The sequence below is a fragment of the Phyllobates terribilis genome, unplaced genomic scaffold (assembly GCF_046119375.1).
Source record: "Phyllobates terribilis strain yellow unplaced genomic scaffold, ASM4611937v1 Scaffold_325__1_contigs__length_2139453, whole genome shotgun sequence".
Classification (NCBI taxonomy): Eukaryota; Metazoa; Chordata; class Amphibia; order Anura; family Dendrobatidae; genus Phyllobates; species Phyllobates terribilis.
This window is the reverse complement of record NW_027363085.1, coordinates 223,885-241,776: the sequence shown is the minus strand read 5'-3', so window position 1 is coordinate 241,776 and position 17,892 is coordinate 223,885. Positions and strand designations below refer to the sequence as shown.

Sequence of the window (17,892 nt, the reverse complement as noted above, 5' to 3'; positions counted from 1 at the left end):
AGTTTAAAAGGCTGCTGTTGATAACAAGGGCATTTGCTAAATAGATGGTGTGTGTGCAACAATATACTGAAAGGTCAATTATATTGTGCAGCTTATCTCACCACCTGTAGTTATTTAGGTGAAAGCTCCAAAATGCTTGCCTAATATGTCTGTTTATCCAAAAGGAAGTAAAAAGGGAGAGCTAGAAAGATAGCATTGCATCACATTACATGGCAATGCAATGCACAGTTGCTGAAGTTGAACCAAAATGAGCTTGTAATCTGGCTTCTGCAACTTTGAACATGAAAAATCCAATGAGGAGAAGAAAAGCAAAGCCAAAGAGTCCATCCCAAAATCCGACAAACAAGCAAAATGAACAAAAAACATTGAATTCAATTCTTTCTGATTTTAGAAACTGCATTAAAGAAGGGGTGCACCGGTCCTGGAGATACTGCAATACCAGGTCAATGCGTGGAGTGGACAGAGCAAGCTCTTTTTCCATCTCCCTGTTCTAAAAATCCATTTAATATATGGTCCCCAGATAGGGGACGTATCAGATATTAAACTGATAAGAACAGATTTTTTTAATTGAATGCGTCAGAAGAAGCGACATAAATTAAATTCCATTTGCATGGATAACCAAAAAAATGTCGCCTACGCCTTCATCATCCGAATTCAACTTTTTGTTTTTTTTAAGAAAATTTAATGATAATTAATAAATAAAACATAACATAACATATCCTTACATCAACAACAAAAAACTTCCAACAAAAACATCAACTCAACATTTTTCTTCTTCCACGTTTCTTCTTCCTCCATGACATGTCCAACAATTTCCAGTCAAAACCTTGCAGCAAAATCTTTTCATCTTCTTCAGCTTCAGCACTTGTATCAACACAATCCTGCATTACTTTCTCTTTTCCCTTATCATCCACCTTCTTTTTTTCCTTAACGTCTTTACTTCTAGGTACTCTCTCCAGTCTGCAAAACATAGAGTCCCCAACTCCTGAGAACTCCTGCTTCTCTCCCACAAACTCCTTCTTATTTTCAACTACTTGTATATCTTTGTCTTCTTTCTCTTTACAATCTTCAAACGATTCTTCAAATATCTTTTTCCCTTTCTCCTCTTTTTTCCCACCTTCCTCATAACAAAATCCAGGTTTCCCATTATCAATTCTTCTTTTACCATTTTCCACATAACTGAATCCACATTTACCATTTATAACAATCCTTCCTAAACTTAGTTCATTTTGTCCATTTTCCCAAACTAGGAAACTTCTCTTCCCATTCCAGACTCCCACTTTATTTAAGTAGTCCTTCTGGAATTTTACCAAAATACTCCATGGCTTCAAAAACTCCATCACTTCCTCCATCTCTACAAAGGGGTCATCCATACAGATAACCACCTTTTTCGGCCTTCCAGCAAAAAGAGCATTAACTCCAATTTCTTTTCCTTCCCAATTCTTGAGAAGACAAATACACTTTTCTTCAGACTTCAGTGTTACGTCAAATACCTTTTTAAACTTGATTTCTTGCATACAAAAAATGTCCTCTTCAATGATCGTCCCATACTTGAACAGAATATCCAAGATCTGATTCTCCTCCAATGAAAAATCCTCTAACTCCGTCTTCACATAGAACCGTAAACAGTTCCTCTTCCTCGTCAACTCCATCTTCTTCCTCCAAAAGAACTGCCCCCCACAGCTATGTGTGGTGACACGATGATCGCCTCTCGTTGCCCAGGGACTAATCCGACTCCCCAATAGCAGCAGGAGGGTGAAGCCCTGCCGTTAGACAAAGCGATCCCCCCAGGCCAAGGAGCCGGGTACCCTGGGCACCTCCTAGCCAAGGCCAAGGCAGCAACTGGTAGATCACTGCACCTGATCTTAGCCAAAAGGCCGAGAAGCGATAACCAGAATTGGTTTCAAACTACGGAGCCACCCAAGGATCCTGAAAAGTCCATTTGTGGAGATGAGCTCCTGGACTCCCGTTAAGAAGACATGTTGTCAACCTCTAGATCCCTTACATGCCTGCACTTTTCGGCTTGCTGCTGCTGCAATCCACGCGTTTTAGATCTGCATAACTCCACCTCTTTAAACACAGCACCTTCACCCCCTGCTGTTCCCACCCGCCTCAACACCGTTGGAAGGGAGGAGAACCAATTAAGGCAGGGGGTGGGGTGGAACGAGCAGCTGTCTACCCTTAGCAGGAGGGCTCCTGATTACATACCTCTCCTGCTGCTGCTGCTGCTGGCTGTCCAGCAGCAGACTGAAGGTGGCTGCTGCTGTGCACAGGTATATAAAGGCTCAGAGCCTATTATGACACGCGCAGCCAGCGTTCCATTGCCACATTCCATCTACTGCAGGCAGGATACCTGGCTGGCTGAATGTCGCTGAGAAGCTCACAGAGACCGCCATAAGCAACAGTTTAACAGAATGCCACAGACTAATCAACCAAACTTTTTGGGTTGGGTTCTCTTTTATAGTCTGCAGGCATTAAATGAAAGAAGTCAGTGTTCCAGCAGAAGGAGACAACGTTTCAGAAAAGGCATTGTAGCAAACCAAAAAAGAAATTTTAAGCGCAGCAGAGTAACCAGCGCACATACCTGTTAGCTCAGGTGAGTTTAAAAGGCTGCTGTTGATAACAAGGGCATTTGCTAAATAGATGGTGTGTGTGCAACAATATACTGAAAGGTCAATTATATTGTGCAGCTTATCTCACCACCTGTAGTTATTTAGGTGAAAGCTCCAAAATGCTTGCCTAATATGTCTGTTTATCCAAAAGGAAGTAAAAAGGGAGAGCTAGAAAGATAGCATTGCATCACATTACATGGCAATGCAATGCACAGTTGCTGAAGTTGAACCAAAATGAGCTTGTAATCTGGCTTCTGCAACTTTGAACATGAAAAATCCAATGAGGAGAAGAAAAGCAAAGCCAAAGAGTCCATCCCAAAATCCGACAAACAAGCAAAATGAACAAAAAACATTGAATTCAATTCTTTCTGATTTTAGAAACTGCATTAAAGAAGGGGTGCACCGGTCCTGGAGATACTGCAATACCAGGTCAATGCGTGGAGTGGACAGAGCAAGCTCTTTTTCCATCTCCCTGTTCTAAAAATCCATTTAATATATGGTCCCCAGATAGGGGACGTATCAGATATTAAACTGATAAGAACAGATACTACACTTGATCTTAGCCAAAAGGCCGAGAAGCGATAACCAGAATTGGTTTCAAACTACGGAGCCACCCAAGGATCCTGAAAAGTCCATTTGTGGAGATGAGCTCCTGGACTCCCGTTAAGAAGACATGTTGTCAACCTCTAGATCCCTTACATGCCTGCACTTTTCGGCTTGCTGCTGCTGCAATCCACGCGTTTTAGATCTGCATAACTCCACCTCTTTAAACACAGCACCTTCACCCCCTGCTGTTCCCACCCGCCTCAACACCGTTGGAAGGGAGGAGAACCAATTAAGGCGGGGGGTGGGGTGGAACGAGCAGCTGTCTACCCTTAGCAGGAGGGCTCCTGATTACATACCTCTCCTGCTGCTGCTGCTGCTGGCTGTCCAGCAGCAGACTGAAGGTGGCTGCTGCTGTGCACAGGTATATAAAGGCTCAGAGCCTATTATGACACGCGCAGCCAGCGTTCCATTGCCACATTCCATCTACTGCAGGCAGGATACCTGGCTGGCTGAATGTCGCTGAGAAGCTCACAGAGACCGCCATAAGCAACAGTTTAACAGAATGCCACAGACTAATCAACCAAACTTTTTGGGTTGGGTTCTCTTTTATAGTCTGCAGGCATTAAATGAAAGAAGTCAGTGTTCCAGCAGAAGGAGACAACATTTCAGAAAAGGCATTGTAGCAAACCAAAAAAGAAATTTTAAGTGCAGCAGAGTAACCAGCGCACATACCTGTTAGCTCAGGTGAGTTTAAAAGGCTGCTGTTGATAACAAGGGCATTTGCTAAGTAGATGGTGTGTGTGCAACAATATACTGAAAGGTCAATTATATTGTGCAGCTTATCTCACCACCTGTAGTTATTTAGGTGAAAGCTCCAAAATGCTTGCCTAATATGTCTGTTTATCCAAAAGGAAGTAAAAAGGGAGAGCTAGAAAGATAGCATTGCATCACATTACATGGCAATGCAATGCACAGTTGCTGAAGTTGAACCAAAATGAGCTTGTAATCTGGCTTCTGCAACTTTGAACATGAAAAATCTAATGAGGAGAAGAAAAGCAAAGCCAAAGAGTCCATCCCAAAATCCGACAAACAAGCAAAATGAACAAAAAACATTGAATTCAATTCTTTCTGATTTTAGAAACTGCATTAAAGAAGGGGTGCACCGGTCCTGGAGATACTGCAATACCAGGTCAATGCGTGGAGTGGACAGAGCAAGCTCTTTTTCCATCTCCCTGTTCTAAAAATCCATTTAATATATGGTCCCCAGATAGGGGACGTATCAGATATTAAACTGATAAGAACAGATACTACACTTGATCTTAGCCAAAAGGCCGAGAAGCGATAACCAGAATTGGTTTCAAACTACGGAGCCACCCAAGGATCCTGAAAAGTCCATTTGTGGAGATGAGCTCCTGGACTCCCGTTAAGAAGACATGTTGTCAACCTCTAGATCCCTTACATGCCTGCACTTTTCGGCTTGCTGCTGCTGCAATCCACGCGTTTTAGATCTGCATAACTCCACCTCTTTAAACACAGCACCTTCACCCCCTGCTGTTCCCACCCGCCTCAACACCGTTGGAAGGGAGGAGAACCAATTAAGGCGGGGGGTGGGGTGGAACGAGCAGCTGTCTACCCTTAGCAGGAGGGCTCCTGATTACATACCTCTCCTGCTGCTGCTGCTGCTGGCTGTCCAGCAGCAGACTGAAGGTGGCTGCTGCTGTGCACAGGTATATAAAGGCTCAGAGCCTATTATGACACGCGCAGCCAGCGTTCCATTGCCACATTCCATCTACTGCAGGCAGGATACCTGGCTGGCTGAATGTCGCTGAGAAGCTCACAGAGACCGCCATAAGCAACAGTTTAACAGAATGCCACAGACTAATCAACCAAACTTTTTGGGTTGGGTTCTCTTTTATAGTCTGCAGGCATTAAATGAAAGAAGTCAGTGTTCCAGCAGAAGGAGACAACGTTTCAGAAAAGGCATTGTAGCAAACCAAAAAAGAAATTTTAAGCGCAGCAGAGTAACCAGCGCACATACCTGTTAGCTCAGGTGAGTTTAAAAGGCTGCTGTTGATAACAAGGGCATTTGCTAAATAGATGGTGTGTGTGCAACAATATACTGAAAGGTCAATTATATTGTGCAGCTTATCTCACCACCTGTAGTTATTTAGGTGAAAGCTCCAAAATGCTTGCCTAATATGTCTGTTTATCCAAAAGGAAGTAAAAAGGGAGAGCTAGAAAGATAGCATTGCATCACATTACATGGCAATGAAATGCACAGTTGCTGAAGTTGAACCAAAATGAGCTTGTAATCTGGCTTCTGCAACTTTGAACATGAAAAATCCAATGAGGAGAAGAAAAGCAAAGCCAAAGAGTCCATCCCAAAATCCGACAAACAAGCAAAATGAACAAAAAACATTGAATTCAATTCTTTCTGATTTTAGAAACTGCATTAAAGAAGGGGTGCACCGGTCCTGGAGATACTGCAATACCAGGTCAATGCGTGGAGTGGACAGAGCAAGCTCTTTTTCCATCTCCCTGTTCTAAAAATCCATTTAATATATGGTCCCCAGATAGGGGACGTATCAGATATTAAACTGATAAGAACAGATACTACACTTGATCTTAGCCAAAAGGCCGAGAAGCGATAACCAGAATTGGTTTCAAACTACGGAGCCACCCAAGGATCCTGAAAAGTCCATTTGTGGAGATGAGCTCCTGGACTCCCGTTAAGAAGACATGTTGTCAACCTCTAGATCCCTTACATGCCTGCACTTTTCGGCTTGCTGCTGCTGCAATTCACGCGTTTTAGATCTGCATAACTCCACCTCTTTAAACACAGCACCTTCACCCCCTGCTGTTCCCACCCGCCTCAACACCGTTGGAAGGGAGGAGAACCAATTAAGGCGGGGGGTGGGGTGGAACGAGCAGCTGTCTACCCTTAGCAGGAGGGCTCCTGATTACATACCTCTCCTGCTGCTGCTGCTGCTGGCTGTCCAGCAGCAGACTGAAGGTGGCTGCTGCTGTGCACAGGTATATAAAGGCTCAGAGCCTATTATGACACGCGCAGCCAGCGTTCCATTGCCACATTCCATCTACTGCAGGCAGGATGCCTGGCTGGCTGAATGTCGCTGAGAAGCTCACAGAGACCGCCATAAGCAACAGTTTAACAGAATGCCACAAACTAATCAACCAAACTTTTTGGGTTGGGTTCTCTTTTATAGTCTGCAGGCATTAAATGAAAGAAGTCAGTGTTCCAGCAGAAGGAGACAACGTTTCAGAAAAGGCATTGTAGCAAACCAAAAAAGAAATTTTAAGCGCAGCAGAGTAACCAGCGCACATACCTGTTAGCTCAGGTGAGTTTAAAAGGCTGCTGTTGATAACAAGGGCATTTGCTAAATAGATGGTGTGTGTGCAACAATATACTGAAAGGTCAATTATATTGTGCAGCTTATCTCACCACCTGTAGTTATTTAGGTGAAAGCTCCAAAATGCTTGCCTAATATGTCTGTTTATCCAAAAGGAAGTAAAAAGGGAGAGCTAGAAAGATAGCATTGCATCACATTACATGGCAATGCAATGCACAGTTGCTGAAGTTGAACCAAAATGAGCTTGTAATCTGGCTTCTGCAACTTTGAACATGAAAAATCCAATGAGGAGAAGAAAAGCAAAGCCAAAGAGTCCATCCCAAAATCCGACAAACAAGCAAAATGAACAAAAAACATTGAATTCAATTCTTTCTGATTTTAGAAACTGCATTAAAGAAGGGGTGCACCGGTCCTGGAGATACTGCAATACCAGGTCAATGCGTGGAGTGGACAGAGCAAGCTCTTTTTCCATCTCCCTGTTCTAAAAATCCATTTAATATATGGTCCCCAGATAGGGGACGTATCAGATATTAAACTGATAAGAACAGATACTACACTTGATCTTAGCCAAAAGGCCGAGAAGCGATAACCAGAATTGGTTTCAAACTACGGAGCCACCCAAGGATCCTGAAAAGTCCATTTGTGGAGATGAGCTCCTGGACTCCCGTTAAGAAGACATGTTGTCAACCTCTAGATCCCTTACATGCCTGCACTTTTCGGCTTGCTGCTGCTGCAATTCACGCGTTTTAGATCTGCATAACTCCACCTCTTTAAACACAGCACCTTCACCCCCTGCTGTTCCCACCCGCCTCAACACCGTTGGAAGGGAGGAGAACCAATTAAGGCGGGGGGTGGGGTGGAACGAGCAGCTGTCTACCCTTAGCAGGAGGGCTCCTGATTACATACCTCTCCTGCTGCTGCTGCTGCTGGCTGTCCAGCAGCAGACTGAAGGTGGCTGCTGCTGTGCACAGGTATATAAAGGCTCAGAGCCTATTATGACACGCGCAGCCAGCGTTCCATTGCCACATTCCATCTACTGCAGGCAGGATGCCTGGCTGGCTGAATGTCGCTGAGAAGCTCACAGAGACCGCCATAAGCAACAGTTTAACAGAATGCCACAAACTAATCAACCAAACTTTTTGGGTTGGGTTCTCTTTTATAGTCTGCAGGCATTAAATGAAAGAAGTCAGTGTTCCAGCAGAAGGAGACAACGTTTCAGAAAAGGCATTGTATCAAACCAAAAAAGAAATTTTAAGCGCAGCAGAGTAACCAGCGCACATACCTGTTAGCTCAGGTGAGTTTAAAAGGCTGCTGTTGATAACAAGGGCATTTGCTAAATAGATGGTGTGTGTGCAACAATATACTGAAAGGTCAATTATATTGTGCAGCTTATCTCACCACCTGTAGTTATTTAGGTGAAAGCTCCAAAATGCTTGCCTAATATGTCTGTTTATCCAAAAGGAAGTAAAAAGGGAGAGCTAGAAAGATAGCATTGCATCACATTACATGGCAATGCAATGCACAGTTGCTGAAGTTGAACCAAAATGAGCTTGTAATCTGGCTTCTGCAACTTTGAACATGAAAAATCCAATGAGGAGAAGAAAAGCAAAGCCAAAGAGTCCATCCCAAAATCCGACAAACAAGCAAAATGAACAAAAAACATTGAATTCAATTCTTTCTGATTTTAGAAACTGCATTAAAGAAGGGGTGCACCGGTCCTGGAGATACTGCAATACCAGGTCAATGCGTGGAGTGGACAGAGCAAGCTCTTTTTCCATCTCCCTGTTCTAAAAATCCATTTAATATATGGTCCCCAGATAGGGGACGTATCAGATATTAAACTGATAAGAACAGATACTACACTTGATCTTAGCCAAAAGGCCGAGAAGCGATAACCAGAATTGGTTTCAAACTACGGAGCCACCCAAGGATCCTGAAAAGTCCATTTGTGGAGATGAGCTCCTGGACTCCCGTTAAGAAGACATGTTGTCAACCTCTAGATCCCTTACATGCCTGCACTTTTCGGCTTGCTGCTGCTGCAATCCACGCGTTTTAGATCTGCATAACTCCACCTCTTTAAACACAGCACCTTCACCCCCTGCTGTTCCCACCCGCCTCAACAACGTTGGAAGGGAGGAGAACCAATTAAGGCGGGGGGTGGGGTGGAACGAGCAGCTGTCTACCCTTAGCAGGAGGGCTCCTGATTACATACCTCTCCTGCTGCTGCTGCTGCTGGCTGTCCAGCAGCAGACTGAAGGTGGCTGCTGCTGTGCACAGGTATATAAAGGCTCAGAGCCTATTATGACACGCGCAGCCAGCGTTCCATTGCCACATTCCATCTACTGCAGGCAGGATACCTGGCTGGCTGAATGTCGCTGAGAAGCTCACAGAGACCACCATAAGCAACAGTTTAACAGAATGCCACAGACTAATCAACCAAACTTTTTGGGTTGGGTTCTCTTTTATAGTCTGCAGGCATTAAATGAAAGAAGTCAGTGTTCCAGCAGAAGGAGACAACGTTTCAGAAAAGGCATTGTAGCAAACCAAAAAAGAAATTTTAAGCGCAGCAGAGTAACCAGCGCACATACCTGTTAGCTCAGGTGAGTTTAAAAGGCTGCTGTTGATAACAAGGGCATTTGCTAAATAGATGGTGTGTGTGCAACAATATACTGAAAGGTCAATTATATTGTGCAGCTTATCTCACCACCTGTAGTTATTTAGGTGAAAGCTCCAAAATGCTTGCCTAATATGTCTGTTTATCCAAAAGGAAGTAAAAAGGGAGAGCTAGAAAGATAGCATTGCATCACATTACATGGCAATGCAATGCACAGTTGCTGAAGTTGAACCAAAATGAGCTTGTAATCTGGCTTCTGCAACTTTGAACATGAAAAATCCAATGAGGAGAAGAAAAGCAAAGCCAAAGAGTCCATCCCAAAATCCGACAAACAAGCAAAATGAACAAAAAACATTGAATTCAATTCTTTCTGATTTTAGAAACTGCATTAAAGAAGGGGTGCACCGGTCCTGGAGATACTGCAATACCAGGTCAATGCGTGGAGTGGACAGAGCAAGCTCTTTTTCCATCTCCCTGTTCTAAAAATCCATTTAATATATGGTCCCCAGATAGGGGACGTATCAGATATTAAACTGATAAGAACAGATACTACACTTGATCTTAGCCAAAAGGCCGAGAAGCGATAACCAGAATTGGTTTCAAACTACGGAGCCACCCAAGGATCCTGAAAAGTCCATTTGTGGAGATGAGCTCCTGGACTCCCGTTAAGAAGACATGTTGTCAACCTCTAGATCCCTTACATGCCTGCACTTTTCGGCTTGCTGCTGCTGCAATCCACGCGTTTTAGATCTGCATAACTCCACCTCTTTAAACACAGCACCTTCACCCCCTGCTGTTCCCACCCGCCTCAACACCGTTGGAAGGGAGGAGAACCAATTAAGGCGGGGGGTGGGGTGGAACGAGCAGCTGTCTACCCTTAGCAGGAGGGCTCCTGATTACATACCTCTCCTGCTGCTGCTGCTGCTGGCTGTCCAGCAGCAGACTGAAGGTGGCTGCTGCTGTGCACAGGTATATAAAGGCTCAGAGCCTATTATGACACGCGCAGCCAGCGTTCCATTGCCACATTCCATCTACTGCAGGCAGGATACCTGGCTGGCTGAATGTCGCTGAGAAGCTCACAGAGACCGCCATAAGCAACAGTTTAACAGAATGCCACAGACTAATCAACCAAACTTTTTGGGTTGGGTTCTCTTTTATAGTCTGCAGGCATTAAATGAAAGAAGTCAGTGTTCCAGCAGAAGGAGACAACGTTTCAGAAAAGGCATTGTAGCAAACCAAAAAAGAAATTTTAAGCGCAGCAGAGTAACCAGCGCACATACCTGTTAGCTCAGGTGAGTTTAAAAGGCTGCTGTTGATAACAAGGGCATTTGCTAAATAGATGGTGTGTGTGCAACAATATACTGAAAGGTCAATTATATTGTGCAGCTTATCTCACCACCTGTAGTTATTTAGGTGAAAGCTCCAAAATGCTTGCCTAATATGTCTGTTTATCCAAAAGGAAGTAAAAAGGGAGAGCTAGAAAGATAGCATTGCATCACATTACATGGCAATGCAATGCACAGTTGCTGAAGTTGAACCAAAATGAGCTTGTAATCTGGCTTCTGCAACTTTGAACATGAAAAATCCAATGAGGAGAAGAAAAGCAAAGCCAAAGAGTCCATCCCAAAATCCGACAAACAAGCAAAATGAACAAAAAACATTGAATTCAATTCTTTCTGATTTTAGAAACTGCTAATTAAAGAAGGGGTGCACCGGTCCTGGAGATACTGCAATACCAGGTCAATGCGTGGAGTGGACAGAGCAAGCTCTTTTTCCATCTCCCTGTTCTAAAAATCCATTTAATATATGGTCCCCAGATAGGGGACGTATCAGATATTAAACTGATAAGAACAGATACTACACTTGATCTTAGCCAAAAGGCCGAGAAGCGATAACCAGAATTGGTTTCAAACTACGGAGCCACCCAAGGATTCCTGAAAAGTCCATTTGTGGAGATGAGCCACCTGGACTCCCGTTAAGAAGACATGCTGTCAACCTCTAGATCCCTCACATGCCTGCACTTTTCGGCTTGCTGCTGCTGCAATCCACGCGTTTTAGATCTGCATAACTCCACCTCTTTTAGCACAGTACCCTCAACCCCCGGCTGTTCCCACCCGCCTCAACACCGTTGGAAGGGAGGAGAACCAATTAAGGCGGGGGGGGGGGGGTGGAACGAGCAGCTGTCTACCCTTAGCAGGAGGGTTGCTGATTAATTACCTCTCCTGCTGCTGCTGCTGCTGGCTGTCCAGCAGCAGACTGAAGGTGGCTGCTGCTGTGCGCAGGTATATAAAGGCTCAGAGCCTATTATGACACGCGCAGCCAGCGTTCCATTGCCACATTCCGTCTACTGCAGGCGGGATACCTGGATGGCTGAATGTCACTGAGAAGCTCACACCATAAGCAACAGTTTAACAGAATGCCACAGACTAATCAACCAAACTTTTTGGGTTGGGTTCTCTTTTATAGTCTGCAGGCATTAAATGAAAGAAGTCAGTGTTCCAGCAGAAGGAGACAACGTTTCAGAAAAGGCATTGTAGCAAACCAAAAAAGAAATTTTAAGCGCAGCAGAGTAACCAGCGCACATACCTGTTAGCTCAGGTGAGTTTAAAAGGCTGCTGTTGATAACAAGGGCATTTGCTAAATAGATGGTGTGTGTGCAACAATATACTGAAAGGTCAATTATATTGTGCAGCTTATCTCACCACCTGTAGTTATTTAGGTGAAAGCTCCAAAATGCTTGCCTAATATGTCTGTTTATCCAAAAGGAAGTAAAAAGGGAGAGCTAGAAAGATAGCATTGCATCACATTACATGGCAATGCAATGCACAGTTGCTGAAGTTGAACCAAAATGAGCTTGTAATCTGGCTTCTGCAACTTTGAACATGAAAAATCCAATGAGGAGAAGAAAAGCAAAGCCAAAGAGTCCATCCCAAAATCCGACAAACAAGCAAAATGAACAAAAAACATTGAATTCAATTCTTTCTGATTTTAGAAACTGCATTAAAGAAGGGGTGCACCGGTCCTGGAGATACTGCAATACCAGGTCAATGCGTGGAGTGGACAGAGCAAGCTCTTTTTCCATCTCCCTGTTCTAAAAATCCATTTAATATATGGTCCCCAGATAGGGGACGTATCAGATATTAAACTGATAAGAACAGATACTACACTTGATCTTAGCCAAAAGGCCGAGAAGCGATAACCAGAATTGGTTTCAAACTACGGAGCCACCCAAGGATCCTGAAAAGTCCATTTGTGGAGATGAGCTCCTGGACTCCCGTTAAGAAGACATGTTGTCAACCTCTAGATCCCTTACATGCCTGCACTTTTCGGCTTGCTGCTGCTGCAATCCACGCGTTTTAGATCTGCATAACTCCACCTCTTTAAACACAGCACCTTCACCCCCTGCTGTTCCCACCCGCCTCAACACCGTTGGAAGGGAGGAGAACCAATTAAGGCGGGGGGTGGGGTGGAACGAGCAGCTGTCTACCCTTAGCAGGAGGGCTCCTGATTACATACCTCTCCTGCTGCTGCTGCTGCTGGCTGTCCAGCAGCAGACTGAAGGTGGCTGCTGCTGTGCACAGGTATATAAAGGCTCAGAGCCTATTATGACACGCGCAGCCAGCGTTCCATTGCCACATTCCATCTACTGCAGGCAGGATGCCTGGCTGGCTGAATGTCGCTGAGAAGCTCACAGAGACCGCCATAAGCAACAGTTTAACAGAATGCCACAGACTAATCAACCAAACTTTTTGGGTTGGGTTCTCTTTTATAGTCTGCAGGCATTAAATGAAAGAAGTCAGTGTTCCAGCAGAAGGAGACAACGTTTCAGAAAAGGCATTGTAGCAAACCAAAAAAGAAATTTTAAGCGCAGCAGAGTAACCAGCGCACATACCTGTTAGCTCAGGTGAGTTTAAAAGGCTGCTGTTGATAACAAGGGCATTTGCTAAATAGATGGTGTGTGTGCAACAATATACTGAAAGGTCAATTATATTGTGCAGCTTATCTCACCACCTGTAGTTATTTAGGTGAAAGCTCCAAAATGCTTGCCTAATATGTCTGTTTATCCAAAAGGAAGTAAAAAGGGAGAGCTAGAAAGATAGCATTGCATCACATTACATGGCAATGCAATGCACAGTTGCTGAAGTTGAACCAAAATGAGCTTGTAATCTGGCTTCTGCAACTTTGAACATGAAAAATCCAATGAGGAGAAGAAAAGCAAAGCCAAAGAGTCCATCCCAAAATCCGACAAACAAGCAAAATGAACAAAAAACATTGAATTCAATTCTTTCTGATTTTAGAAACTGCATTAAAGAAGGGGTGCACCGGTCCTGGAGATACTGCAATACCAGGTCAATGCGTGGAGTGGACAGAGCAAGCTCTTTTTCCATCTCCCTGTTCTAAAAATCCATTTAATATATGGTCCCCAGATAGGGGACGTATCAGATATTAAACTGATAAGAACAGATACTACACTTGATCTTAGCCAAAAGGCCGAGAAGCGATAACCAGAATTGGTTTCAAACTACGGAGCCACGCAAGGATCCTGAAAAGTCCATTTGTGGAGATGAGCTCCTGGACTCCCGTTAAGAAGACATGTTGTCAACCTCTAGATCCCTTACATGCCTGCACTTTTCGGCTTGCTGCTGCTGCAATCCACGCGTTTTAGATCTGCATAACTCCACCTCTTTAAACACAGCACCTTCACCCCCTGCTGTTCCCACCCGCCTCAACACCGTTGGAAGGGAGGAGAACCAATTAAGGCGGGGGGTGGGGTGGAACGAGCAGCTGTCTACCCTTAGCAGGAGGGCTCCTGATTACATACCTCTCCTGCTGCTGCTGCTGCTGGCTGTCCAGCAGCAGACTGAAGGTGGCTGCTGCTGTGCACAGGTATATAAAGGCTCAGAGCCTATTATGACACGCGCAGCCAGCGTTCCATTGCCACATTCCATCTACTGCAGGCAGGATACCTGGCTGGCTGAATGTCGCTGAGAAGCTCACAGAGACCGCCATAAGCAACAGTTTAACAGAATGCCACAGACTAATCAACCAAACTTTTTGGGTTGGGTTCTCTTTTATAGTCTGCAGGCATTAAATGAAAGAAGTCAGTGTTCCAGCAGAAGGAGACAACGTTTCAGAAAAGGCATTGTAGCAAACCAAAAAAGAAATTTTAAGCGCAGCAGAGTAACCAGCGCACATACCTGTTAGCTCAGGTGAGTTTAAAAGGCTGCTGTTGATAACAAGGGCATTTGCTAAATAGATGGTGTGTGTGCAACAATATACTGAAAGGTCAATTATATTGTGCAGCTTATCTCACCACCTGTAGTTATTTAGGTGAAAGCTCCAAAATGCTTGCCTAATATGTCTGTTTATCCAAAAGGAAGTAAAAAGGGAGAGCTAGAAAGATAGCATTGCATCACATTACATGGCAATGCAATGCACAGTTGCTGAAGTTGAACCAAAATGAGCTTGTAATCTGGCTTCTGCAACTTTGAACATGAAAAATCCAATGAGGAGAAGAAAAGCAAAGCCAAAGAGTCCATCCCAAAATCCGACAAACAAGCAAAATGAACAAAAAACATTGAATTCAATTCTTTCTGATTTTAGAAACTGCATTAAAGAAGGGGTGCACCGGTCCTGGAGATACTGCAATACCAGGTCAATGCGTGGAGTGGACAGAGCAAGCTCTTTTTCCATCTCCCTGTTCTAAAAATCCATTTAATATATGGTCCCCAGATAGGGGACGTATCAGATATTAAACTGATAAGAACAGATACTACACTTGATCTTAGCCAAAAGGCCGAGAAGCGATAACCAGAATTGGTTTCAAACTACGGAGCCACCCAAGGATCCTGAAAAGTCCATTTGTGGAGATGAGCTCCTTGACTCCCGTTAAGAAGACATGTTGTCAACCTCTAGATCCCTTACATGCCTGCACTTTTCGGCTTGCTGCTGCTGCAATCCACGCGTTTTAGATCTGCATAACTCCAACTCTTTAAACACAGCACCTTCACCCCCTGCTGTTCCCACCCGCCTCAACACCGTTGGAAGGGAGGAGAACCAATTAAGGCGGGGGGTGGGGTGGAACGAGCAGCTGTCTACCCTTAGCAGGAGGGCTCCTGATTACATACCTCTCCTGCTGCTGCTGCTGCTGGCTGTCCAGCAGCAGACTGAAGGTGGCTGCTGCTGTGCACAGGTATATAAAGGCTCAGAGCCTATTATGACACGCGCAGCCAGCGTTCCATTGCCACATTCCATCTACTGCAGGCAGGATACCTGGCTGGCTGAATGTCGCTGAGAAGCTCACAGAGACCGCCATAAGCAACAGTTTAACAGAATGCCACAGACTAATCAACCAAACTTTTTGGGTTGGGTTCTCTTTTATAGTCTGCAGGCATTAAATGAAAGAAGTCAGTGTTCCAGCAGAAGGAGACAACGTTTCAGAAAAGGCATTGTAGCAAACCAAAAAAGAAATTTTAAGCGCAGCAGAGTAACCAGCGCACATACCTGTTAGCTCAGGTGAGTTTAAAAGGCTGCTGTTGATAACAAGGGCATTTGCTAAATAGATGGTGTGTGTGCAACAATATACTGAAAGGTCAATTATATTGTGCAGCTTATCTCACCACCTGTAGTTATTTAGGTGAAAGCTCCAAAATGCTTGCCTAATATGTCTGTTTATCCAAAAGGAAGTAAAAAGGGAGAGCTAGAAAGATAGCATTGCATCACATTACATGGCAATGCAATGCACAGTTGCTGAAGTTGAACCAAAATGAGCTTGTAATCTGGCTTCTGCAACTTTGAACATGAAAAATCCAATGAGGAGAAGAAAAGCAAAGCCAAAGAGTCCATCCCAAAATCCGACAAACAAGCAAAATGAACAAAAATCATTGAATTCAATTCTTTCTGATTTTAGAAACTGCATTAAAGAAGGGGTGCACCGGTCCTGGAGATACTGCAATACCAGGTCAATGCGTGGAGTGGACAGAGCAAGCTCTTTTTCCATCTCCCTGTTCTAAAAATCCATTTAATATATGGTCCCCAGATAGGGGACGTATCAGATATTAAACTGATAAGAACAGATACTACACTTGATCTTAGCCAAAAGGCCGAGAAGCGATAACCAGAATTGGTTTCAAACTACGGAGCCACCCAAGGATCCTGAAAAGTCCATTTGTGGAGATGAGCTCCTGGACTCCCGTTAAGAAGACATGTTGTCAACCTCTAGATCCCTTACATGCCTGCACTTTTCGGCTTGCTGCTGCTGCAATCCACGCGTTTTAGATCTGCATAACTCCACCTCTTTAAACACAGCACCTTCACCCCCTGCTGTTCCCACCCGCCTCAACACCGTTGGAAGGGAGGAGAACCAATTAAGGCGGGGGGTGGGGTGGAACGAGCAGCTGTCTACCCTTAGCAGGAGGGCTCCTGATTACATACCTCTCCTGCTGCTGCTGGCTGTCCAGCAGCAGACTGAAGGTGGCTGCTGCTGTGCACAGGTATATAAAGGCTCAGAGCCTATTATGACACGCGCAGCCAGCGTTCCATTGCCACATTCCATCTACTGCAGGCAGGATACCTGGCTGGCTGAATGTCGCTGAGAAGCTCACAGAGACCGCCATAAGCAACAGTTTAACAGAATGCCACAGACTAATCAACCAAACTTTTTGGGTTGGGTTCTCTTTTATAGTCTGCAGGCATTAAATGAAAGAAGTCAGTGTTCCAGCAGAAGGAGACAACGTTTCAGAAAAGGCATTGTAGCAAACCAAAAAAGAAATTTTAAGCGCAGCAGAGTAACCAGCGCACATACCTGTTAGCTCAGGTGAGTTTAAAAGGCTGCTGTTGATAACAAGGGCATTTGCTAAATAGATGGTGTGTGTGCAACAATATACTGAAAGGTCAATTATATTGTGCAGCTTATCTCACCACCTGTAGTTATTTAGGTGAAAGCTCCAAAATGCTTGCCTAATATGTCTGTTTATCCAAAAGGAAGTAAAAAGGGAGAGCTAGAAAGATAGCATTGCATCACATTACATGGCAATGCAATGCACAGTTGCTGAAGTTGAACCAAAATGAGCTTGTAATCTGGCTTCTGCAACTTTGAACTTGAAAAATCCAATGAGGAGAAGAAAAGCAAAGCCAAAGAGTCCATCCCAAAATCCGACAAACAAGCAAAATGAACAAAAAACATTGAATTCAATTCTTTCTGATTTTAGAAACTGCATTAAAGAAGGGGTGCACCGGTCCTGGAGATACTGCAATACCAGGTCAATGCGTGGAGTGGACAGAGCAAGCTCTTTTTCCATCTCCCTGTTCTAAAAATCCATTTAATATATGGTCCCCAGATAGGGGACGTATCAGATATTAAACTGATAAGAACAGATACTACACTTGATCTTAGCCAAAAGGCCGAGAAGCGATAACCAGAATTGGTTTCAAACTACGGAGCCACCCAAGGATCCTGAAAAGTCCATTTGTGGAGATGAGCTCCTGGACTCCCGTTAAGAAGACATGTTGTCAACCTCTAGATCCCTTACATGCCTGCACTTTTCGGCTTGCTGCTGCTGCAATCCACGCGTTTTAGATCTGCATAACTCCACCTCTTTAAACACAGCACCTTCACCCCCTGCTGTTCCCACCCGCCTCAACACCGTTGGAAGGGAGGAGAACCAATTAAGGCGGGGGGTGGGGTGGAACGAGCAGCTGTCTACCCTTAGCAGGAGGGCTCCTGATTACATACCTCTCCTGCTGCTGCTGC

At 44.4% G+C, this 17,892-nt stretch overlaps 13 non-coding genes across 13 annotated transcripts; all 13 read right to left on the bottom strand.

Annotated features, from left to right (window-relative positions):
- Nucleotides 1-405: 405 nt before the first annotated feature.
- On the bottom strand, nucleotides 406-590 carry LOC141221571 (U2 spliceosomal RNA). The gene has a single exon (XR_012289595.1). It is a non-coding gene; the product is annotated as a U2 spliceosomal RNA (small nuclear RNA).
- A 2,414-nt stretch (nucleotides 591-3,004) lies between these two features.
- Nucleotides 3,005-3,195, bottom strand: LOC141221228 (U2 spliceosomal RNA). The gene has a single exon (XR_012289269.1). It is a non-coding gene; the product is annotated as a U2 spliceosomal RNA (small nuclear RNA).
- Nucleotides 3,196-4,310: 1,115 nt separating this feature from the next.
- Nucleotides 4,311-4,501, bottom strand: LOC141221227 (U2 spliceosomal RNA). The gene has a single exon (XR_012289268.1). It is a non-coding gene; the product is annotated as a U2 spliceosomal RNA (small nuclear RNA).
- A 1,115-nt stretch (nucleotides 4,502-5,616) lies between these two features.
- On the bottom strand, nucleotides 5,617-5,807 carry LOC141221226 (U2 spliceosomal RNA). The gene has a single exon (XR_012289267.1). It is a non-coding gene; the product is annotated as a U2 spliceosomal RNA (small nuclear RNA).
- A 1,115-nt stretch (nucleotides 5,808-6,922) lies between these two features.
- Nucleotides 6,923-7,113, bottom strand: LOC141221225 (U2 spliceosomal RNA). The gene has a single exon (XR_012289266.1). It is a non-coding gene; the product is annotated as a U2 spliceosomal RNA (small nuclear RNA).
- A 1,115-nt stretch (nucleotides 7,114-8,228) lies between these two features.
- Nucleotides 8,229-8,419, bottom strand: LOC141221224 (U2 spliceosomal RNA). The gene has a single exon (XR_012289265.1). It is a non-coding gene; the product is annotated as a U2 spliceosomal RNA (small nuclear RNA).
- Nucleotides 8,420-9,534: 1,115 nt separating this feature from the next.
- On the bottom strand, nucleotides 9,535-9,725 carry LOC141221223 (U2 spliceosomal RNA). The gene has a single exon (XR_012289264.1). It is a non-coding gene; the product is annotated as a U2 spliceosomal RNA (small nuclear RNA).
- Nucleotides 9,726-10,842: 1,117 nt separating this feature from the next.
- On the bottom strand, nucleotides 10,843-11,033 carry LOC141221222 (U2 spliceosomal RNA). Its single transcript, XR_012289263.1, has one exon. It is a non-coding gene; the product is annotated as a U2 spliceosomal RNA (small nuclear RNA).
- A 1,113-nt stretch (nucleotides 11,034-12,146) lies between these two features.
- Nucleotides 12,147-12,337, bottom strand: LOC141221221 (U2 spliceosomal RNA). Its single transcript, XR_012289262.1, has one exon. It is a non-coding gene; the product is annotated as a U2 spliceosomal RNA (small nuclear RNA).
- A 1,115-nt stretch (nucleotides 12,338-13,452) lies between these two features.
- Nucleotides 13,453-13,643, bottom strand: LOC141221220 (U2 spliceosomal RNA). The gene has a single exon (XR_012289261.1). It is a non-coding gene; the product is annotated as a U2 spliceosomal RNA (small nuclear RNA).
- A 1,115-nt stretch (nucleotides 13,644-14,758) lies between these two features.
- On the bottom strand, nucleotides 14,759-14,949 carry LOC141221219 (U2 spliceosomal RNA). Its single transcript, XR_012289260.1, has one exon. It is a non-coding gene; the product is annotated as a U2 spliceosomal RNA (small nuclear RNA).
- Nucleotides 14,950-16,064: 1,115 nt separating this feature from the next.
- On the bottom strand, nucleotides 16,065-16,255 carry LOC141221217 (U2 spliceosomal RNA). Its single transcript, XR_012289258.1, has one exon. It is a non-coding gene; the product is annotated as a U2 spliceosomal RNA (small nuclear RNA).
- A 1,109-nt stretch (nucleotides 16,256-17,364) lies between these two features.
- On the bottom strand, nucleotides 17,365-17,555 carry LOC141221216 (U2 spliceosomal RNA). Its single transcript, XR_012289257.1, has one exon. It is a non-coding gene; the product is annotated as a U2 spliceosomal RNA (small nuclear RNA).
- Between the last annotated feature and the right edge of the window lie 337 nt (nucleotides 17,556-17,892).